General features: G+C 35.8%; 1 pseudogene; it reads left to right on the forward strand.

Moving 5' to 3' along the window:
• The first annotated feature begins 29 nt into the window (after nucleotides 1-29).
• Nucleotides 30-14074, forward strand: part of LOC107721155 (uncharacterized) — a 47700-nt pseudogene continuing 33655 nt past the window's right edge.

Here is a 14074-nt window from a genome sequence, read left to right on the forward strand (position 1 = left end):
CAATGGTTCCCCTGTAGAATGTGGTGAGGATGGGTGGAGGGAGACTTGCTCTTTTCAGCCGGCGGAGAAAGTGTAGGCGCTGTTGTGCCTTCTTGGAGAGTGACATGGTGTTGGTGGTCCAGGTGAGATCCTCTGTGATGTGCACCCCCAGGAATTTAGTGCTGCTGACTCTCTCCACAGTCGAGCTGTCGATGGTCAGTGGGGGGTGGTCAATGGAGTTTCTCCTGAAGTCCATCACAACCTTCTTTGTCTTACTCACATTGAGGGACAGGTGGTTAGTGCCACACCATTCAGCCAGCTTTGCCACTTCCTCTCTGTAGGGTGTTTCATCAATGTTGCTGATGAGACCTTACCACCGTTGTGTCATCCGCGAACTTGATGATGTGGTTGGAGCTGAACTGAACTTCCTATAAAAAGTTAAATTTCTGGCACTGGCATTGACTTAATAATCTTCCTCTAACATACAATATCTTATTCTTTGCCCTTACATGCATGCCAATTTAAATTTATCAGAATATCCACATCAAAATGTTAATTATCTTTCAGGGTTTTTTTTCTTTCTTTTGCTTTCTTCTTCTTATTGGAGTCACTAGTTAAATTCAACTGCTGTACCTGCTGTACCAATTAACATTTGACTCTGGAAAACTCTTAAAGATAGAGAGAGAGAGAAAAGAAAGAAAGAAAAAAGAAAGAAAGAAAGAAAGAAAGAAAGAAAGAAATCTTAAACATGTCTAAACTGGTTTTCTGGTGTTAGCTTAATTAAGATGGTCTAGTTGAGCTCATAGTTCATACTTCAACTGGTGTTTACAGTTCGGCCAACCGATTTGGCCAGACTGAAAGAGCAACTAATCACCTTAGGCTGGTTACACTGCCTGTTTCAATAGGATCTTTAAGTATCCTGTTTTATGAATGGGTACAAAGTATCCTATTAAGAAGTAGACACTCTTCCAGCCTCTCTTTCCTGCCATGTAGAGGGGCAGTGGAAAGGTCAACGGTCAGACTCCAGGAGAAATACAGAGGTCACGCTCCCTGCCTTGTGTCGAAGCGGGTCGATATGTGATCCGTGGGGCGAGAGAGCGAGAAGAGGCTCTTATGATGACAGACGCCCTGGCTCTGCATCTCTGCAGGGTGTGAGAGAGAGACACTGGGTCTAGAGAGGAAGAGGTCAGGTTCATTTGTAAGTTGTCAAACATGCACGCTCAGACAAAGATCAAGAGTGGCTGCAGGGTGTGGGCAGACCTCTTGAGCAAAGCTTCTGTTTGATGTTCACTGACGGGCAGAGGAAAATTTAATCAATGAGAGGGCAGAGGAAAAACCTAGACTTTCAGGTTTAAATGTTTAATATAACTCCTAGGAAATGTTGAAATAAAATTCAAATAAAAATGCTTTTTAAGGCTTCATAATTATTCTGAAACTGCAGTAAAATTAAGTCAATAATTTGGAACAATAACAACCTCTGGATTAATTTTCAGCCAGGAGAGAGTGTAATTTTTATTGTCCAATTATTATGATTATTGTTGTTGCAAACAATGCAACACCTTTTCACTTTTTTACAAAACATCATACTGTATTCAAAACAAATACAAAACATCATAGCTGTATTATATACTAAATGTTATTGCTGATTTTTTTATTGTTGTTATTGTTTTGGAAGCATGAATAACTTTCAACCTAATATTGTAATACATCTTTAAACCAATTCCAAGTCATCGTCATGTTTGTAAGCTTTTTGTGTGTGTGTGTGTGTGTGTGTGTGTGCGTGTGCGTGTGTGTGTGTGTGTGTATATGTGTGTAACTTGTTACATCATTGATCTGACATTACGCATATTACACATTCTCTTCGGTTTAATCCAAATACAGTTCTGGAATTACACAATATGAACTAAAAGGTGACTAAGCAGTTGACTGCATCAGTAAGTATCATTACCTTATATAGGAGTATTTCAGAACTGGTCGTAACTTTATATATTCCACATTATGATAAAATATTTATATTGATTAAAACTTATCTGTTTATAAAACAGTTATTACATGTTTATCTTTCATATGCATTTTGCTCTTGTGGCTTACATTAGTTATCTAAAGTTATAGCACAGTTGTTTAAATGACCTCTCTTTGTGTCATTTTGACTACTGTAAAGTTCAAACTAAATGACACAGAATAACTGCAATTGCCTCAAACGTTATCTTTATTTTAAAACAATTTAAAGTTTGCAAAGATTTAAAGATTGCATATATTGTCTTATTGTCTTTCTGGATACTAATAAAAAAAAAAAAACATCAGAAGATAGAATATACAATAGATATAAATGTATGCATTTGTGTCTGTGTGTATGCTTTATGCACATTAATCTCCAGTGAACCTTGGAAATGTTTGAATACGTTATGGCACATTATGATATTTCCTTCCACATCCTTTGAGATATCAAGTTGACACCTTTTGCTTTTGTCAGTGCTAGTTGCTGAGCAGGGGACCCCTGAGGCCTCCTAGACTCCTCCAGGAAGAGTTTCTCTTATAACACTGTCCTTCATTCCAGGCTGGTTTGAGCTCTGTATTGATTTCTTCAGAAACAACCCAAAGCTGGACTTTACAGTGGGTACGGAAAGTATTCAGACCCCCTTAATTTTTTCACTCTTTGTTATATTGCAGCCAGGGGCATTGCTTCTGCATCTTCTTCACCCCTGGGCTCATCCTGATAATATTTTCACATGATGCTCTTCCTAGACCACAACGAAATCCCTTTTTTTTAATGGAAATGTAACTTCCACCTCAGTAAGAGTCCTTTATCGGCTAATTCACCGTCATTTGTTGATTCATAGTTTGGATCATACTCACTGTGGTCCTGTGTTTCAGTTTTTGTAGTACACTAGCATCCAAGCCTTTTCTAGCTCTTCCATAAAATAATGGTCAGGAATGTATTACAATAAATGGTTTACTCATTGTGTTTGCTATGGAATAAAACATAAGCAGAGTACCAAGTATAATAATACTAATATTTAACTAACGGTATTGATGTCTAGAAAACAAACAAACAAACAAACAAGCAAACAAACAAGCACACAAACAAACAAACAAACAAACAAACAAACACTTGTAATTTAGCTCTGGGGAGTTGTTTCTATATGATTTAACCCATAACAAATTATTTTGTTGGTATGAATTAATTTATTTTTGTGGATTTAGCAATGTTAAATAATATTTTTGACGAATAAAACCAGATAATTTGTCACCATTTTATTCCAGTGTATACGCAGACTTGTGGGTATGATTTGTGGTCAAGGTTTGACTGGCTATTATGTGCTATTAGCCTGTGGTGGCAAAAAGCATATTCTCCATTGACAGCCAGTCAAAGTTATCAAATGCATATTTCAACTTAATGTTACATTACACATTTTAACCAAGTTTATTCTTATTTCCATTTATTACTGGAACACATGGCACAGTGTCATCACTTCTAAATCTAAATGTATGAAACACAAAAAGAATGAGGCACAATGTATTAATCAATAAATAATCAAAGATAATTATTTGTTATGTTATAAATACAATAAAATTTTAATTGCATTCAATGAATTCAGTGTCATTTAAACATATAATTTATATCATGTTTCATCTCATGACACTTTAGCATTGCCCTAAAATTAATTCATTTTTACAGCTGACAGGTATGTGAGTAGGCTAAAACAAAGTGATTGTGTCTCAGATTCATTTTAGCATTTAATTCAGTCAAGCAGAGGTTTCTTTTTTATGCACATAAAATGTTTTATGTTTTAAATGACATCTCTGTGAACAGTTGAGTAAACCATTGTAAATATAATATGGAACGTTGTAATTGACATGATTTTTCATGATTTTTTCATGACAGTTGAAATTGTTATCTTTTTTTATTAATATTAATTTTGAAGCTCTTTAAAAGTGATTTTAATTTAAATTTAGGGTCTTGTTTAACAAAGAATAAAAACAAGTGTTTAAATTTTTACAATGAAGACATTCATCTACAAAGTTAAGAAAGATTTTTGGTTGTTGACATCTAAAAAATTGCTCTATCATGATCACATTTATCAATCAAACCAGATATTATGACATAATCACCACCATGAAAATATCATTTCATTCACTTAAATATGATTAATGATGCTCAGAGCTGTAAAACACATCTCCCTGTCTCACACACAAACACTATCTCTTCTATAAGTCTGTAATAATTTTTCCTTGTATATATTGCAACTGTGTATGTCAACAGTGTTACAGTGCTGTTTGCCTGCTTCTCATTTGAATAACTGAATACTGTCTTTATTTCTTCCAGAGACATTTTCTAAATCACTATTTTTGTGGTGTTATTGTAAGTTTTTTTTTTTTTTTGAGTATCTACACTGACAATTATATTTACATTCTAATGAAGTTGGCCTGTAATTTATGATCATTAACGGAATAGGAATAATTACAATATAAATAACACTGCATTTTCAGCACAGTATCAGGGTCCTTGGAATAAATGAACAGGGTCCCATTTATTCTGTATCAATATAAGTGTCTTAATAAATATAAATATAAGTGCCTAAATTTAAGTGTAACTATCATGTACTTTTGTAAAACATATAAACATATAAATAAATATAAATTGTTTGTACAATAATTGTTACAATGTACTTGTTTTCATGTTGTATTGCAAGACACTTTTGGTGCTATTGAGGTCAAATATGGGTAAGGTTGAGGAGATGTTTCAAGATATAGTTTGATTTAAGGGGTAGTAATACTGTCAACTACGTAATTATATATGTAATTAAAATTTTTTATTTTTGATTACCGTATTGGCCCGAATATAAGACGACCGCGTTTTTTCAGATGTATTTCCAAGAAAAAAACATCGTCTTATATTCGGGACAATACGGTAATTACATGCAGTTATAAGTACAATGTAAAGACTTGTATATACACAATAAGTGCATCGTATCAAATGATTCATTTAAATGTTATTAAACAATAATTAAAGGCACCTACTATAAAGAGGGTCCATGACCAGAAACAAGATGTATTTGTTCCGTTGAATAAATAGGTCTGTCATGATCAGTTGGCAAGGAATTTAGCAATATAGAAAAGGCATTTCCAATTGTTGATAATGTGATGAAGTTATCATTTCATTTTGTGTGCGGTTTAATAAGTGGTGACCCAACACACTCTCATGGCAATTTGTAGCTATTTTGCATTTTGGTGAATTGGTGGCTGATCACATAAATTCATATTTCATCTAAAGGTTGGGGTTGGACCTTCATGCATGTTTTTTTTTTTTTTTTTATGTATACGTTTCTGCATGATTCACATTGTGCAAATTTATGCAAAATCGTCACCTCGTCAAGTATTTATGTTTTCTCATGAGATCAGGTTGGTTGACCAATGTGCAGAAATCTAACATTTTTAATGCTAAACTCAAAGGTCTGTAAGCTGCATGCTGAGTGGGCTAAGCCATCCTGATCTGTGTTGCCAAGTCCGCGGGAATTGGGCTAATTTAATACTGTTGCCGCGGGTTGTTTTTCATGTCCGCGGGTTGAAGCGACTCCAATAACATGATATTTAACCCCTGGATTGCGAATTTTAGCAGGGGAACCCTGCCAAAAAACGTGTATTTTACGCCCCAGAACGCAATTTTTAACTGGGAGCCCCTCGAAACACGATTGGGCTAGTTTTGGGCTAGTTTTGAGTAGCGATTGGGCGGGTTTTCTTGTGAAAACCTGGCATCCCTGATCCTGACGTCAAAACCAGCAAGTCTGCATATCAACGCATTGGTCCCATGAAAAAGTCACAGGGAAGGTTAGGGCAGGCCATTCAATGAAAATCTACATTCAAAACTGGGCAATGTGTGATCTAACAAGTTCCAAAACACTTAGTTTTGGAAACATTTAGTTTAGTTTTCCAGATACAAATATCTTGACATCTTCATGACCCCCAAATATCCTAAAACAGTTATTTAAAATGTTGACCCACTGCTTCATTTTCTTTTTTAAATCTTCAGCTTAATTAGTCAGTAAAAACTGAACAAGTGAGGTTGTTGGATTGCGTTGAGCTTTATAAATGCTAGCTCACCAATATGAGAGATTTCGTGAACGTACTCTGACAGCTCTATCAAAGATAATCCCAAATAACTGATGGAGAACTGAGATATAGAATATAATCAAACCAGAATCCCACAGAAATGTTTAATGCCTGTACTTCTCTACACAAAAATGATTTTGAGCTGTTCAAAGTAGAAACTAATCATTCACCATTACATTCAACATTACGGTAACATTTATCACGTTTATCGTTTAATGGAACACAATCAGATATTGATAGCTATTTGCTTCATTTGCTGCGAGTAATAGGTTATATTTCAGTCTGTTCCTCACACAAAGCTAACAGAGACAAACAAAAGGATGTGCAACAACATGAGGACGAGTAAATTATGACTTATTTTGAGTGAACTATTTCTTGAATACTACAGACAGCTATGCAAATGTGTGCTTTCATTAGCACCTGCTAACAAGGGTTGAAAGGGGAAACACTGGGCAGTGTATTGCAAGCTTTAAAAGAATGAACACAGAAATAATTTTGTTTCTTGTGCCAGACTGGGACATAAACTATTACTGGGAATGGGAGCAGCCAATCTGGACAGCTTGTGTGCAGGAGAGATAGGAGCCATTCTGAGCCCTGATCCACACTACCAAGGGCAGTTGGCTTTTTGTGTGAGCTCAAGGCCAAAAACCTGCACAAACATCTTCTGTTATTCATACAACCCATGCTGGCAACAGCAAGAAAGCACATAGCTGCCATAACTACAGTGGCCAGACTAAACACAAGCCAATTAATTATAGCCTGGTCTATGTTTTAGAAATATGAACTAGGTTTCCTTACTAGATAACTACAGTCAGTATTAAAACTGCATTTTAATGAAGAAACAAATATAGTATCTCAGTTCAATAAAAAAAATAAAAAAAGCTCATGTGAAAATGAAATTCTGTCACCATTTACTCACCTTTGTGTTGTTTCAAATCTGTATGACTTTCTATAAAAATCTAATAACTTTCTATAAAAAATATGACTTTCCAAAAAATAAATAAATACTGTATATATAGTGTCAATATCAAGTATCAAGCTTGTATTCATAGTAGCAAACTGAAGCCACACAAAACCTTTGTGTGAGCAACAGACATAAATTCATGTTTCTGTTGTAGTGACTAATTTTCTATGAATAACAACTTAAATTTGGGGACTTATTCAAAATACTATCATAGAGCTTGACAGCCTCTGTGAATTCCATAATATGAAGAAATAAATGGCCAGGATATTCTTTAGAAAATTCACCTTTTTATTCCACCGAAGAAAGAAAGTCATGCACATTTTGAGTGGAGAAACAAGTAAACAATGTCATATTTATGATGATATATTTAATTTTAAGCAAATTTAAATGGAATATGTGTTTCATGTATCTTCAGTACACACAGACTCACATTGTGTTACAAACATCTGTCTAGGTTGGTGTTTCTGAAGTGTGCAGCGACTGCACTGCTGGAGATACTGAGCATTCGGCGCAAACTATTGGTGCTCTTGATGTGATGACATTGGGCCACCCTTTGGCTGCAGGTGGATATCATGGCACAGATTGGGGGTTGTGTATGCTGACGTTGGAGTTCTTTTGATCAACCGTGAGGGAAGCAGGATGTGACAGGGTAAGGGGGAATAGGAGGCGAGGAATAGGTCCAACAGATCGTCCCTTCTGTCAGCGGCTGACCTTGCCGGAGCAGATGGAGAGAGAGAGCCACACAGGTGTGACATTGATCCGATGGGACTGGTCCTGCCGGTTTTGATCTGCAAAAGGATGATGAGCATGTTTGAACTACTGATGAAAGCTCCGCGCTGTCCGAGGCTGCTGGGTCACTATCAGAAAAAGCGAATGCTTGGTCTAGTTGTACATTAACGTACGTTTTTGTGTTACTGTGGCTGCAGTCTCAGATTCAGTCAGCCCACTGTCCATCTGCTGACCTTTCAACGTGATCTCATGATAATTCGTATGTATTTTACATAAAATGTGGTTCTATAAAACGTAAATTTACTTACTTTTTTACAGGCACTAAAACGTACAATACTGACGTATTTTCAGCATTTAAACATACAAAACTGACGTATTGACGACACCTAAAAATGAATCCTTATGAATATTGAAATTGCGGCATTCATTTTATTATTAGTTTTTTTTAGTTGTAATCAACCTTGTTTTCAATTGCATTATTAAATTGTTTACTCGTTTAATTGATATGAAATGATAACATTTTGTTTGTTGTGTGATTTCTGCTGCCAGCTCGTTTCCAAGAATAGGCCTACATAATGTTAAACAAGACTTCACTTTAAAGGTGCAGTATGTAGGATTGACACCGAGTGGTTGAACTAGGTATTGCAGTCCAAATTCAAAATATTGGAGAGGGTTTTTTTCACCCGGCCCCTCCTCCTCAGACTTGACGCAAACGCAGGTTGCCAGATTGATGACACCAACAGGAATGAGCGCACTTGACGATGAATGAAATGAAATACGCTGTGTTTTCCGCCAACTGGCAACCCAGGGTGCCGAAATACAATTGGGTAAACTGGCAGTGGTAAACTGGTTTTCACAAACCAAAACAGAGACCGACATTCCGGCCCAGAACGCACATTTTCAAAGGAGAATAACTGACTGTAGCATTGTTTTTCAGATAAACAAGTATGTTAACTTAGCATGTTTCTTAAATATCTGCAAACATATTATGGTATTGTTATGCTTTAGTAGAGTCAAAAACTTACATACAGCACCTTTAAAACTTAAAATAAATAACATTTCTGCAATCGCTTAACCTTTACTTGTCATGTAATGTTTACTTTGTTTGCCATGGGCCACAAAAGGCGTTTTCTCCGACATGCTGTGACTGGCAATAGAACTGTAAAATACACGAAAACGCAAGATAGTTACGAAATGAAACAATTTTGAAACAAATCCATACGACTATGAGGAACAGACCCAAATCCAAGCCTTTATTCTGCGATCTTCATCTCCATCCAGAGCAGCGAGTCCAGCGACAATAAACAGCAAAGCCCACGCTGACTGACGCGCTCTTCACAAATTCAAATGTTGCCGCTTCTAACCATAGATATACGTAGATGCCTCATTAGCGACTGTTTCTATGGGCCGCTATACGTAAGCTGTCCGCCATATTGTAACGGTCAACTTGACGTCATTCACCATAGTAATCACTGAATATTCGAAAGATGCCACAATCCTGAACAGAACGGCTCTGTGAGAACCTACAGTATGGTGAATGATGTCAAGTTAACCGTTCCAAGATGGCGGCCGCATCTATGTGCCTGGAGCCGTCGAATGGGGAATCTATACATATCTATGGTTCACGCCATGCACAACAAACTCAAGCAATAAGCTTCTAATGACTTTTTTATGCTAAAAACAACGGTTTTACGGCAGGATAATCAAACTCTCATTGGGCCTCATTTATCAATCTAACGTAGAAACAAGCGCAAATCCATGCGCACAAATCATCTTACGACAGAGTTCATGTGTGATTCATGAAACATTCGTATGCCGCTAATCTCATCGTACGAATGATCGCACGTTGATAAATGTGGCGGCAGAAAACAATCGTCATTTGAATATCACGCCCCTAAAAATACCCTGGTTTAGAAGCCTCGCCCCTAGAGTTTAGGACACGGAGAAACAAAACCAGGACAAAAAGAGGAAGTAATCTCGTGAAAGAGAAATTGATCTTACTCCAAAAACACCCGTTAACCTTGTAATTGCAAACAATTAGGCTACATTAATTTATGTAATTTATATGTATATTAAAATACTGGTAAATATAAACAGCCTATTTAGTTCCCCTCACTCTACAACAAATATTTTAAATTTAACGGTATTCAGAACAGCGCAAGAATGAAAAATTATAAAATACAAAATAAACACAAATTAGGCTATAGTGACATTCATTATAAACAGCATACAAATGTCAAGCAAAACTGAAACGCCATTGGGCTCACGAGCCTGTCTCATACCACAAGAATCCAAATGTTTCTATTTTTGCCATATCTGTAACATTTGTTTGCATAACTATTATTCATTATATAGTAAATCAGCTCAACAGGGAAATATTTATGACTAATTATAACTGGTTATGATTAATAATAAATATTTAGATTATATCTTCGAATTAACTGTAGCAGAATCAATATTACAATTATTTGATCTGTCCGTCCACCGAGCAGACAATATAATAATTTATCAATTCAAGGAACGATTATTTTCCTGGCCACGGAAGAATAACTGTCCTTCTTTATGCAGTGCTAGCAGTAATTTAACATATGTAGCAAGGGTTCAAAACATTCATTGACTTCGAATTGTGAGCAGCAAAAGAGGCAATCGATCGTGAATATAAGGGATTTAATAAATGAAACTATAGCTAACATACAACAAGACTAAGCAAAACACATACAGTATCTCATACAGTATCTCACAGAAGTGAGTACACCCCTCACATTTTTGTAAATATTTTATTATATCTTTTCATGTGACAACACTGAAGAAATGATACTTTGCTACAATGTAAAGTAGTGAGTGTACAGCTTGTATAACAGTGTAAATTTGCTGTCCCCTCAAAATAACTCAACACACAGCCATTAATGTCTAAACCGCTGGCCACAAAAGTGAGTACACCCCTAAGTGAAAATGTCCAAACTGGCCTGCTTCTCAAACTTGTCTCCTGAGACAAAAACTCTAACACTCTCACAATGGTCTTCTTTAAAGCTTTAGAAGAGATCTCAACAACTTTACACATACACACTGTGCTCAGATATTTCTTCTTAGCTAGAGACTCTGGATCTCTCTGTAGTAAATCAGCTCAACAGGGAAATATTTATGACTAATTATAACTGGTTATGATTAATAATAAATATTTAGATTATATCTTCGAATTAACTGTAGCAGAATCAATATTACAATTATTTGATCTGTCCGTCCACCGAGCAGACAATATAATAATTTATCAATTCAAGGAACGATTATTTTCCTGGCCATGGAAGAATAACTGTCCTTCTTTATGCAGTGCTAGCAGTAATCGATCGTGAATATAAGGGATTTAATAAATGAAACTATATCTAACATATAACTAACTAAGCAAAACACATATATACAGAATGAAACAAAGTAAGGAAAAGAGAGAGGAAAGTAAAAGGATGGCAGTATTTCACATCAATATTAAACACAACCTTCGAGAATCATCAGAGAATCAAAAATCACCTTAAAAGGGGCTGAAACTTAAACACGCATCTAAATTTTACAGCAGACCTTTTAAAATAAACAGTCTAACTTTTATATTTGGTTGACTGCATTTTAGTTTGATGATGAATGGCTGAAATGTCAGGCAACGGTAGAACTAATGTTGTTTGTGTGTGCGTGAGGTGCCTGTGCGATCAGATGGATTCAATCAAATAAAGATATAAAGAAAATAAATAAAATACATTGAGTGTCACAAAAACGAGTGTAGCCTATACTTATTGCACAGTGTTTTTTTCTTCATTTTGTTAATCTGTTAATTATATTATAGCCTATTATATATTATGAGCTTCATTTGATGGTCAGGAAAATAAAAATTTTCAAAATAAAAAAACAAAATGCTGTCATTCTACAATTCTCAACCGTATTTACTATGCTGCGCGCAAGTTCAGGTAACTCAAAAACTTGCGTACAGAAGCTGAGACCAGACGTGAGATTTGATCGTAGCCACCGCTCACATCCATATTTATAAATTCCAAGTTTTGCGTTGAAACGACCGTAGGCCCAATTTTCTGTCGTAGGTTCCTTTCGTAAATGAGGCCCATTGGCTCTTGCCTACATTCATCACAAATTGCGACATGCCGTGTTTCTGGTGAGGTGTGTTTGAATGCCTGCCTTCACGAGTTCACGGTCGGAGCTGGATCGGGAAAATAATCTGGATAAAATTTTCAGTGATTAACAACATAAATTCTGCTATGCACCTCACACAAACCTACTCTATTCCGCCAGAGAGGACTGCGGCTGCAACGCTTCGTCATTTGGATTACTTTTGGTACTGCATTTGACATTGTTGCTTATTAATAAAATTATTAAAATGCATATTCGCCGTAAAATCGGTAGTTTTAGGTTTGGGGGTAGGTTAAGGGGTCTAAAATCTAAATCCCTTATTGATAAAATGATAAAAAATGCATATTCTCTATAAAATGGGTAGGTTTAGGTTTGTGGGTAGGTTAAGGGGTCTAAAAATCTAAATCGCTTATTGATAAAATGAATGCATTGATACGATTATCTTGATATAAAAGATACGTAAATATTTTTTAAAGTTTTTTTTAGCTAAAAATACGTTGCGATTTGTATGTTTTAAACATTGAAATATGTCTAAATTGTACGTTTTAGCATCAATAAAAACATACAAAAATGTATGTTTTGTGCTTGTAAATGTTACGTATTAATACCTACGTATAAACACGAGACCAGGCTGGACCTTTTGATGCATATAATACAGTAGCCCACAAAACACATAACTTTCTTGATCTGGCAAGCTCTATTCTGATTTGGTGACTGTACACAAGCTCTGATAGTAAAGGCACCCAGGTTAATGCCACTGTGGTGGCTCCACAAGTAAAAAATGATCCATTATTCATCATTTATATTTATTATTCAGACAGGTTAATGAGGTAAATGGTTTTCTTTGAGTAGGTCACAAACTGTGCAATGAAACTATTGCAATGAAAACAAATCTCAAAATTGACAAAATTATCTGAATTATGCTATCCAAATCTATACTCTAGTGTATGTCATATGTCATGCTCTTATTGTATGACATATAAACATTATTCAGAGCACTTTCTGATTTATAAAAGTCTAGTTTGGAGAGTGAAATGCAATGGTGTGTTAAACAATTTTCGTCCAGTTGAAACCTAAAAACATTTATTTTTGTCAGATACCACATACACGTTAGAGAGTTTGACAGGGAGTTACAAAACATTTATTTTGAAGAAATTACTGTTTTACTATAGCAACCAAATATACTGTATATGAAGTTTTCTTGAATAACCTATGTGGGTGTTAGGACAACAGAGATCAAAAGGAAATAAATATAGGAAATGGCATAGCAGCCATAGTTAAAGGCACTGCAACAAAAACACACAAGAGAGATCAGGAGATTCCTTTCACGTATCAGCTAAGTTGTCAAAAATCAATATAAGAGCGGAAAACGATCGGTGCATGTTGGCAAACAGGCTGATGACTTGCCAGAGCGGGAGCAATTTACTTGTAGTACTCTCATTGCCAGGATTAGCTAAACAGGTTACAGTTTCTTCATTAGAAAAACATCAGAAATGAAACATTGCAACATTCATTTGAAGAAAGGCAGTTGACAACTGCTGCCAACTGTAATATGATGACATGACTTTCAATTAACTTTCCACTTATCCGCAATATAACCAAGATCTTAGACCCCACCATTTATGCTTCATTTAACTGTGGCAGTGATACACATCAGTAAATAGTAATTAGGCTTGTCACTACACCAAATTGTTATAAATTGGACAAAACCTTACTTCATTCCTTTCAAACCTTACAGTATTCAATATCACACTGGCTACGTTTACATGCACAATTTTTGGTTCAATCGGACTGAATTCATTCCGATTGATGAATCTGAATGTAGTGTTTACATGAATGCTAAATAAAGTGATCAGGTTGATGTGCGCGTTTATATGTCACAAGCTTCAAATCGGAACTGATTTTTTTTTTTACATGCGCACACTGCACAAATATATAGTTTCTCACTGTTTGCACATACTAACCACTCTCCTTTCTTTATTTGTTTTTAACAGCAGAATTAATATTTATCCATTTATGGATATACATATAAACCGCTGTGCCGTGCTGCTCATATTTATCACGCAAAAAATGCCCCTCCCCGTGCCCCAAACGGGTTGCCTGTGGATGAGAATCCAAAACAAGGACTGGTGGAAGGTTGTCCTGCTCCACTTCACAGTTGCCGAG

This window comes from Sinocyclocheilus rhinocerous, unplaced genomic scaffold, assembly GCF_001515625.1.
Source record: "Sinocyclocheilus rhinocerous isolate Xijiao unplaced genomic scaffold, SAMN03320098_v1.1 scaffold1322, whole genome shotgun sequence".
Taxonomy (NCBI): domain Eukaryota; kingdom Metazoa; phylum Chordata; class Actinopteri; order Cypriniformes; family Cyprinidae; genus Sinocyclocheilus; species Sinocyclocheilus rhinocerous.